Source organism: Monodelphis domestica, chromosome 1 (genome assembly GCF_027887165.1).
Source record: "Monodelphis domestica isolate mMonDom1 chromosome 1, mMonDom1.pri, whole genome shotgun sequence".
Classification (NCBI taxonomy): domain Eukaryota; kingdom Metazoa; phylum Chordata; class Mammalia; order Didelphimorphia; family Didelphidae; genus Monodelphis; species Monodelphis domestica.
Genome location: NC_077227.1, coordinates 469,142,806 through 469,152,431, shown reverse-complemented (window position 1 = coordinate 469,152,431; position 9,626 = coordinate 469,142,806).

Genomic DNA, 9,626 nt, shown 5'->3' with positions numbered 1-9,626 from the left:
GCCATACAATTAATTACTTTCTCTTCACATCAGATGAGAATTCCTGAATGTTTCTGAGGATTTATGGCTTTCATAAATTATTATTTGACATTAAGATTAGGGGAGGAAATATGGTGTAATGGAAAGAACACAGTTGGAAGCATAAATTTCGGTTCTGGTTCTGACTTTGTCACTTATCTATATTAATTCACTTTCTCTCAGTTTATATATTTATTCTGGAAAATAAGATTGGACTATTTGGAATCTTAAGGTCCCTCCCAGCTTTACTTCCTCTGTAGTATTTCCACAGGTTACAGTCCTCTCACAACATCCTTAATCTGGTTAGTTAGAACTTACCCCATGGTTAGTAATGTACCCCATGTTGGGAAATATCCTTTCCCAATAAGGGTATATTACTGAGCAACCTAAGACTCTCTTGGGATTCCCCTTAGTCACATAGCCTCAACTCACCACCAATGTTTTGGATTTTGTGACACCCTCCCCGTATCCATGTATGGGAAGAGTTTGTGATACCCTTTCTATGTAGGTGGGATATGGGCTTCATTTAAAGACCTGATAGGCAAAAGCAGCATAAAAACATATAACATGAACAATCCCATTCAATCCCATTATGCATTATAGTTTCAAAGTACTTTCACATTCTTTGTCCTTTTACAAATCTGTGAAGTTAAGTAGTAAAGTGAAATAATTTTTAAAAAGCATTTATTATTTTCTGTTTCCTGATACTATACTAAACACTGGGAACACAAATATAGCAATTTCTTCCCTCAAAGAAGCTTGCATTCTAATGGTAGTCAAAATATAAAAGGAAGTAGTGGCCAGGGAAGGATTTTTATGGTATGGAAAGTTATAAGAAACTGAGTAGAACTATTAGGGAGTAGATTGACACACCTTTTCTAGGAGCAATGGAAGTATTGATTTTGATTAGTTCTAGTTCTAGAACTAGAAATGGGAAGTGGGGGAAGGGAGAGAAGACAAGTGTCAGAGGTAGGAGAGATAGTCAGAAGATGGTCTGTGTATAAAGGGAAGCATTTCTTAGCCTGGCTTGAGACAGTGGTCTATGTGAGGCACTCACAATTCCAAAGAGCAGGATCCCAGGGTAGAAATTCCACTGATTGAAAAAGTTAAGGCCACGATATATTCTCTTCATGGGGACAAGGGTAGTTGTTCAGTCAACAACCACTAAATGCCTACTATGTGCTAAATGCCTAGTATGCTGTGCTAAGCTCCAGGAAAACAAAGATAAAATAAAGTCTCTGACCTTAAGCAGCTCACAACAAGGAAATAATAGAAGAGATGACTGAAGAGTCAAGCATTATCTCCATTTTACTGATAAGGAAATGAAAAGTCATACAGGAAGTGACAGAGCTAGAATTAGAACTCAGATTTGGAACTTTTTCTGATAGTGATTGGGATGTGTAATTTCTCAAGAATATGAGTTTTTGCCCCGAGGTAGATGAAATTAGACTGGTCCAGTTAGACAATGAGTGGCAAAGAGTAACAAAAGAGTTCATCTTAAAAGCTGAAAAAGGATAATGGTGATGATGATGATGATGATTCCCAACATTTATTAAGCTACTGCTTACCTCCTCCTCTGATGCCTCATTGGGCATAGAGATGGCCCTGAGCTCTAAAGGAGTATGCCCATGCATCTTGAGCTCTGGAAAATCTTATTAAACTGGAAAGGCATCAAGGACTACAGTGGCAACAGATTGTATCTCCTCTCTGAGGACCAGACTAGATAAATCCAGAGAGATTTATCACCAGTAGTTTGGTTACAGGTTACATACAGCAAGATACATTATTTGGACATGGAAAAAACTAAAGAAGGTTATCTTGGATATGAGGTGGAGATCGGAAGTAGTTTACAAAGTGGGGGATGTGATCTGACCCCAAATGGGCTCCAGTTTGACCCCAAAGAGTGTGTGGTCAATTTAGAAGATAGTTGGGAAGATGGAGTGCATGTGCTCCACCCTCCTGAACTATCTCCAAAACAACCATACTTACCCTTGACCTCAATACTCTCCTACTCTACCATTTCTCTCCTTATATGAGCTCCAACCTCCTGGGGAGGAGGGGAGTTTCAGCACCCCAGGCCAGTTTTAATCTAATCACTCTCCTCGCACCCATAGCATCATCTGTGCAGATGCCAGTGGGAAAATTCAAACCTTTCCCCCAATCATACCCATCCCCTGCCTCCCAAATAACACCAAATTGCTCTGGCGAGTACCCTGAGAGAGTGGGTTCTGTCTTCCAGGGAGGTGATTCAAGAATAGGGCAGTGACTAGTGAATAAAAGGCCTGCTTCCCCCTTTTCATTTTAGGTGGGCTAGAGTGAGTTGTGCCCAATGTGCAGGCATGGATGGGTTGTAACAGACTGCAGATTTCATTACATTATCTGCCCCCCCCCCCCCACCACCAACTCAACACTCTTCTAAACTTCCCTACTAGTATCAGTGATTCTACCATCCATCAAGTTATTCAGATTCACAACCTAGGAATTGTCTTCCCCTCCTTATTCTCACTCATCCTAAATATCCAATCATTTGCCAAATTTTGTAAATGCTGTCTCTACCACATCTCTCTCATGTCTTTCCTCTACACTCACATAGCCACCACCCTCATTCAAACTCACATCACCTCTCTCCTGGGTTACTTCAATAGGTTTTTATTCTGTCTTCCTGTTTCAAGGCTCTCCTTATTCTACTCCATCCTTCACCCAGCTACCTTTCATAAAAGGCATGTCTGATGTTACCCCTTCAATCGACAAAAAATCCAGTGACTCCCTTTTGCCTTAAGAATTAAATACAAACTTATATTTGACTTTTTAAGGCCTTTGCAATCTGGTCTCTTCCTACTTCCCCAGTCTACTTATTCCCTCTTCTTCTTGCATTCTAAAATTCACCTATATTAGCCTACTTGGCAGCTGGTGGCATAGTTAGAAAGTACCAAGCTTGGAGCCAGGAAGACCTGAGTTCAAATATGATCATAGACATTAACTAGCAGTGTGACTCTGGACAATTCACTTCCCCTCTGTCTGCCTCAGTTTCTTCAACTGTAAAATGGAAATCATAATAGTTCCTACTTTACAAGGTTGTTGTGAGAACCAAATGATATATTTGTAAAGCACTTAGCACATTGGCTGGCATACAGTAAGCTCTCTGTCTGTGTTTGTCTGTCTCTCTATATCTATATATATATTTATATGTATGTGTGTGCTTATTCCCTTCCCTACTTGCTATTTCATACACATGATACTAAATCTCCTGCCTCTATGTCTTTGTGCTAATGATTCCCCATACCTGGAATGCCCTCTCTCCAAAGATCCTTTTAGTTTCCTTCAGGACTCAACTTAAGTGCCATTTTCTTCAGGAGGCCTTTCCTGATCCTCCAATTGCTGGTGCATCCCCTCCAAAAGCTACCTTGTATTCATTTTGTACATATTCTGTATATTCCTATAGATGTATACATTGTCTTCTCTTATTAGCATGCAAGCTCCTTGAAGGCAGAATCCCTAAGGCACAGTTAGTGCTCCATAATGTTTGTTGATCAATCAATTGCCACAAAGAAAAACTTTTAAACAAAAATATCTAATGTAGTGAGCACATCTCACAGTGTATATATTCTTCTGTCCTGGCAATACTCTCCTCTCCTCTATCACCCACCAAGAGGAGAGAGGTTTATTTCATTATCTGTTCTCTTCCTATAATTTATAAACAAACTTTTTTATGTTTTGAAAGAGGTAACTGAGTGATACAATAGATAAAGCTCTGGTTTCTGGAGTCAGGAAAACCCGAGTATTCAGAGTATTCAGCCTCAGATATTTACCAGATAGTGACCTTGAACAAGTCTCAGTTTCCCCAACTATAAACTCCCTGCAAAAGAAATTAACCCTTTTTCTGGCTAGCAGTTACTAGCTCAACACTGTATTAAAATTAACCCTTTTTCTGCTGAAACTTTTGGTCTCTCGCTAGCTCTGCACTGTTTAATCTGCCAGTCAAAGGGAAGTCACTCAGGTGAAGGCAGATGGATATATATATATATATATATTTTTTTTTTTTAATTTAAAACCCTTACCCTCTGTCTTGGAATCAATACTGTGTATTGGCTCCAAGGCAGTGAGCTCCAAGGGCTAGGCAGTGGGGGTCAAGTGACTTGCCCAGGGTCACATAGCTGGGAAGTGTCTGAGGCCAGATTTGAACTTAGGACCTCCCCATCTCTAGGCCTGGCTCTCAATCCACTGAGCTACCCAGTTGCCCCCCAGATGGATATTCTAAGAATTTGAAGGGAACGTTTTTTGGTGTAGACCAGACAGGATTCCCTTCTAACTGATGTGAACTCCAACTGATTATTCCTGAGTTTGGCTGTGAAGTGCAATTGGTATTACATGACTGACTCTAAACTGAAGTCAAACAACATTAAAAATTCTTTCCCTGCTTTCTCCTTTATAGAGAAAAAACCAGGATATTCCATACAGTTAAGTAATTAGGTCATTGAAGCCCTGAAATTTGAATATGCATAGCAAATATGTTCCACTACTTACCTAAATATCTGTACTCCACCTCAAGGTCTAATCACTGAACAGAAGTGGAGAAACCTAAATGGTATTCACTCTATTCCTTTCTTCTGATCCCTTACATCCTGAGCCTGCTCTCTCTTCCATTTACTTCACCTTGAGCCCCATAACCCTGTAGTTCCCTCTTTCCCTCCATAACATTCTCCTATTGAGATCTTTCCAGAAACCACCAACACCAATCCAGACTGAGGGATATGGATGGGACCATGAGAGACCAAATGACACATTGCCCCCCAGCAGAAAGCAGTTTTGATGAGCAAGACCATTGCTCATTTCCCCTCCTTGGACTCATGGCTCCTCTCCTTTCCTCCCCTGCCATCTCACACTCCTATTTTTTTTCTTTTTAAATAAGTCAAAAGATGGGAATGGTAGATCCTGGGACCAAAGGCCTACTCCCCTTCCCCCTTCCCCCAGCACCTGTCCGAGCCTGGGACAGAAACTGCCACAGCCTCTGGTAGGACTCCAAGATTCCCTGTCAGACCCAGACAAAATGACCTCCTGCATCACTGACCATCAGTCCTGAGAACTTCCCACCCCTCGAAACCGAGGTTCCCAACCCCCCTAAGGCTGTCCAAGGAGTTTCATACAAGTACCCCAACTTTTCCCAATAGAGGCAATCCAGATTACCTCATCCCAGACTACCACCCTATAAGAGATTGCTCCCTTCTCCACCGAGGTGGAAACCCTTAGCCATCTGCAGGTTTGCTGTCTCCCCACTTGCTCTCCCTTTCTCCTCCCTGCCTTCCTTTCCCACAATAAAGCTTTGCTATATTACTCAATCTCTCAATATGCCTCAGGTCGGACCCTGTCAGCCAGGTCTGACAGTACCCAGAGTGTCCCATGGGCTTTTGTGTTAAATGGTCTCTTCTGCATGAGTGTTGCCAATTATAAATTGCTACATGAGTTAAGAGATGTGAGAGCTCGCACTAGTCAAGAACAATTTCACAGAGGAGGTAGACTTGGAAGACAATAGCAATACCTTACTTAATACAATACAACACAATACAGTACTTCTCCACAATGCTTCTATAATATAATATTTCTATAACATTTTTGTCTTTTTCTTAAAAGTACATTTATATGTTGTAGCTTAAAGTGGTTAAGATATTATGTTATTGTTATGATTTGTGGTGGTTGTTCAGTTGTTCCTGATGGACCTTACATGGACCATATTATCCATGGGGTTTTCTTGAAAAGGTACTGGTGTGATTTGCCATTTCCTTCTCCAATGGCTTAAGGCAAACAGAGATTAAGTGACTTGTTCATGGTCATACAGCTAGTAAGTTTTGCAGGCTGGATTTGAACTCAGATCATCTTGACTTCAGGTCCAGCCTTCAATCCACTAAGGCTTAATGACTAAGCTATCTAGCTGTCCCCATTAAAGTTCTGGGATGTCTGGTAATCTAGATGGAGGTGACACTGGGTTCTCAAAAACACAGGAACTCTAATAGGTCCAACCAAGTTGGAGATGCTTTGGATTTGCTTTCTGAGGATCAGTTCAGCTAAGGGCAAAGAGCCCTTGCGGTTTCTAGTTAGAAGATGTGGGATTAAATCTCATCTATGATACTACCTTTCTGACCTTGGGAAGTTACTTACCTTCCTTTGTGCCTCCATTTCCCATCTGTAAAATTAGGGGGTTTAAAGTAGTTAACCCCTTAGGACTCTTCCACCTCTAAATCTAATATCCTATGATCAACCTGGCTACAGCAAAACAATTGTCCTACCTCAAGACCTTTTACTACATTGCGAAGGGATTGCAATATACATTGGTGGGGGGAGGCACCACACTGATCTTTTGAAGTACCAAAGCATTTATCACTGTAGCAGCTATAGGCCAAATACCTTAAAGGTACCCCTGCCAGAAGCACTGTCTCTTTAATAACCAAGTCCAGAGCTTTGGAGGATAGCAGATTCTAATGGCAGTTGGGGAAGACTGTGTATCTAGGACTGCTTAGGGTAGCCCAAGGAACAGAGGATTTGCCAGGAACTCTCTCATTACGGTTTAGAGAACTGGATCTTTACCCCATGGGCACTGGCTCTAGGATAGCTGTTAAAGACAACCAGACACCCACAAAGTTCCAGGTCAGTCTGCTTTTGTGTCAAGCTCCCATAATAAGGAAATAGTGCCCTGTCAGATTAAATTTCTACCCTGCCCTTAACTTCAATAACTCCTTTCTTTTCCTTCCCTCAAGCCAATCACTGGTTATGCCAAAACAACAGATTTTCCCCATCAACAATGGCCCACAGTGGGCAACGTCTTCATGTTATGGTAGTTGAGTTCATGTTAATTGCATGCCTGAAGCATGCTGGATAAACTCATTGAATAAGGCATCTGCTCTTTAGTACCTAGACTACTGCTTTTTCTCTCTAAAGCAAAGCACAGGTTTCTGCTTCACCAATTTCAAGTGAAACTGGATTTGCATTTTAAACTCTCTTTTCTCAAAATGTCTTTTTTGGTTTTTGTTCCCACCTTCTGTCTGTTTTATTTGTTTGTTTTTTTCATCTCAGATACACTTTCCTTTACGCTTCCTATCTCCCATAGCTTTCTTTCTCTTCCTCACACATCAGTTTTGGCTCCTCTGCTGCTCTGTGGTCCCTCCATGGAAAAACATTTTTCATTTGGCCTTCCTTCTTCCTGTTTTTCCTCCTGGGTCCCCAAGACTTGCTCTTATTGCCCAGGCCAGTTAAGTCCCTAATCTTGTGTATTTTACAGTTTCACTCCTAGGTGGTGCTGTGAGTGCATGATCACTTAAAATTGGTAGGTACAGTAGTTAGGCAAAAAGTATTTTTTCTGAATTATGGCCGCTAGCAATGAAGAAAGCAGCAGCACGAAGTGCAAGATAGTGGGTAGAATTTCAAGGTCCAAAATCTCAGATATGTTTATTTCCTCTTATTAACAGAATGGATTCCAGCACTGTCAATATGCTCTGCAGATGGCAGTTCAATCCTTTAGAAGGGAACCAGCTTCTTATCCCCATTTAAAATAGAAAAGTGGTTCTGGCAACCATAATTACTCTTTACTTCTATTACATCATCTTGGTTTCATCAGGCCTGACTGGAAAATGGTTACCCCAAAAAACTAAGGGGACATTGAATAGGTTCTATAGTTCTTATACTTCACAAAGGGGCTGTATTTCATCGGGGCGAGGAGGGGAGGCCTCTTTTTTAATTAAAGGAACAGGAAAGAACCACAGGCCTAGAGGTGGAAGGGATGTTAGGTGTCACCTAATAGAGCTATTTCATTTTACAGATGAGAAAACTAAATCCCAGGAATAATAAGTCACTTGCATAAAGTCACATATATAGTAAGTATCAGAAGAAGGATATCAATTATGATTAACTCCATAACCAGAATTTTCCCATGATATGGCTGGCAGGCAGATAGTCCTGAATTTGTCATTCTTGTAATCCTGGTTCTATCCTATATATTCAACTTTTTTTTTTTAACCCTTACCTTCCATCTTGGAATCAATACTATATATTGGTTCCAAGGCAGAAGAGTAGTAAGGGCTAGCCAGTGAGGGTCAAGTGACTTGCCCAGGGTCACACAGCTAGGAAGTATTGGATTCATATTTGAACCCAGGATCTCCTGTCTCTAGGCCTGGCTCTCAATGTACTGAACTCCCAGCTGCCCCCCTACTTTTTATTTTCCAACATCAAACATTTGTCTTGTGCCTTCTTTTATTATTTCTCCATATTCTATCACAGTTACCTCATCAGCTCCTATGTGTTCATAACATAGTGGATAGTGCTGGGCCTAGAATCAGGAAAGACCTGTGTTCAAATATGACTTCAGATACTCACTAGCTGTATGACCTGGGTAAGTCACTTAACCCTATTTGCTTCAGTAAAATAAGCTGGAGAAGGAAATGGCAAACTACTTCATCATCTTTGCCAAGAAAACCTCAGATGGGGTCATAAAGAGTCAGATACAACTGAAATGACTGAATGACATAGGTAACTCTCAAATCTATATATTTGGCTGTGGTTTCACTTCTGAATTCCAGTCCCACATCATCAGTTGCCTATTGAATATTTTGACTTGCATGCACCATAGAAATTTCAAACTTAACATATTTTCCTCCAAACTCACTCCTCTTCTTAACTTCCCTAGTACTATTGAGGGTACCCATCATAGTTCTAGCCACCTAGGTCCACAACCTCAAGGTCATCTTCATCTCTGCATTCTCCTTTGCCCCACATAGCTAATCAGTTGCCAAGTCTCATAAATTCTACCTCCACAATATTTCTCATATCCATCCGCCTCTCCCTATCCATCCTGCCACCACTCAGATCAGATCATTTTCATCCCTTGTTTGAACTATTGCAGTAGTCTCCTAATTGACTTCCCTACTTAGAATTTCTTCTCTCTCCAAACATTCCCCCCCCCCCCCCATCTATCAGTGGAATTTTCCTAAAGCATAAGACTGACCACACCACTCTCACTCATGCTCAGGAAACTTCTGTGACTCCTATATCTCTAAAATCAAATTCAGATTTGACACCTGCCATTAAAAGCACCTTACAACCTAGTTCTAACCTACCTTTATAGCTTTATTATCTATTTTTCTCCTCTACAATCTCCATGGTCCTGTCAAACTGACCTCTTGTTCTTCATACAGAACTCTCTGTCCTATCTCTGGGCTTCCACACATTCCTGGAATGCATTTATTCCTCTCCCCTGCCTCTTAGAATGAATTCCCAGTATCTTTTAAAGTTTGACTTAAGCCTTTCCTTCTACATGAGGCCTTTCCTGATACCTCTAAGTGCTAGTGTCTTGCCTCCTCCCCTAAATAACATTGTATGACTTTTATGCACACATTGTTGAAGGCAAGAATTATTTCATTTTTGCTTTGTAGCCCATAGTCTGGCACGTAGCATATATTTACTAAATGCTTGTATCAACCTGACCATAATCCTGATAATAACAATAACTGATATTTATAGGATACTTTCAGGTTTGAAAAGCACTTTATATACATTATCTCATTTGATCCTCACAACAACCCTGTGAAGTGCTATGGCATATATTTATCAGGCATTCAGTAAAT